At 59.5% G+C, this 346-nt stretch overlaps 1 protein-coding gene across 1 annotated transcript in view; it reads right to left on the bottom strand.

Moving 5' to 3' along the window:
* LOC104506337 (cationic amino acid transporter 3-like) overlaps nt 1-346 on the bottom strand; it is a 4,884-nt gene that overhangs the window by 3,081 nt on the left and 1,457 nt on the right. The window lies entirely within an intron of this gene.

Here is a 346-nt window from a genome sequence, read left to right as displayed (position 1 = left end):
GCTCAGGAGAACAGTCCCCATGCCCGCTGCCTCCCTGGCCTTTGCAAAGGCGTGCCCCCCCGCCGCACCATGCTCCCCGGCCAGGGGCTCAGCAACCATCACAGGAGGGAAGGACGTGGCACCCGGGCAGTCCCTGGGGGTGGGGAGGCACAGGCAGGGAGGTCAGGGAGAACAGCCTGTACCAGCCACTCACTAAGTAGATTCCCAAGGAAATGAGAGGAAATTAAGAAGGCTCCCTGCACTCCACAGAGCGGCAGTTCTGCATAAACTCAGCCATTTAGAAAAACGTTGCTTGAGGCTGGGAAATAACCAGGAGGTACTCGCAATTCCCAGCGCTGTTGCAGTC

Source organism: Eurypyga helias, unplaced genomic scaffold (assembly GCF_000690775.1).
Source record: "Eurypyga helias isolate BGI_N326 unplaced genomic scaffold, ASM69077v1 scaffold22612, whole genome shotgun sequence".
In the NCBI taxonomy this organism is placed as follows: Eukaryota; Metazoa; Chordata; class Aves; order Eurypygiformes; family Eurypygidae; genus Eurypyga; species Eurypyga helias.
Note: the sequence above shows the minus strand (reverse complement) of the source record. Positions and strands in the feature narration are given on the sequence as shown.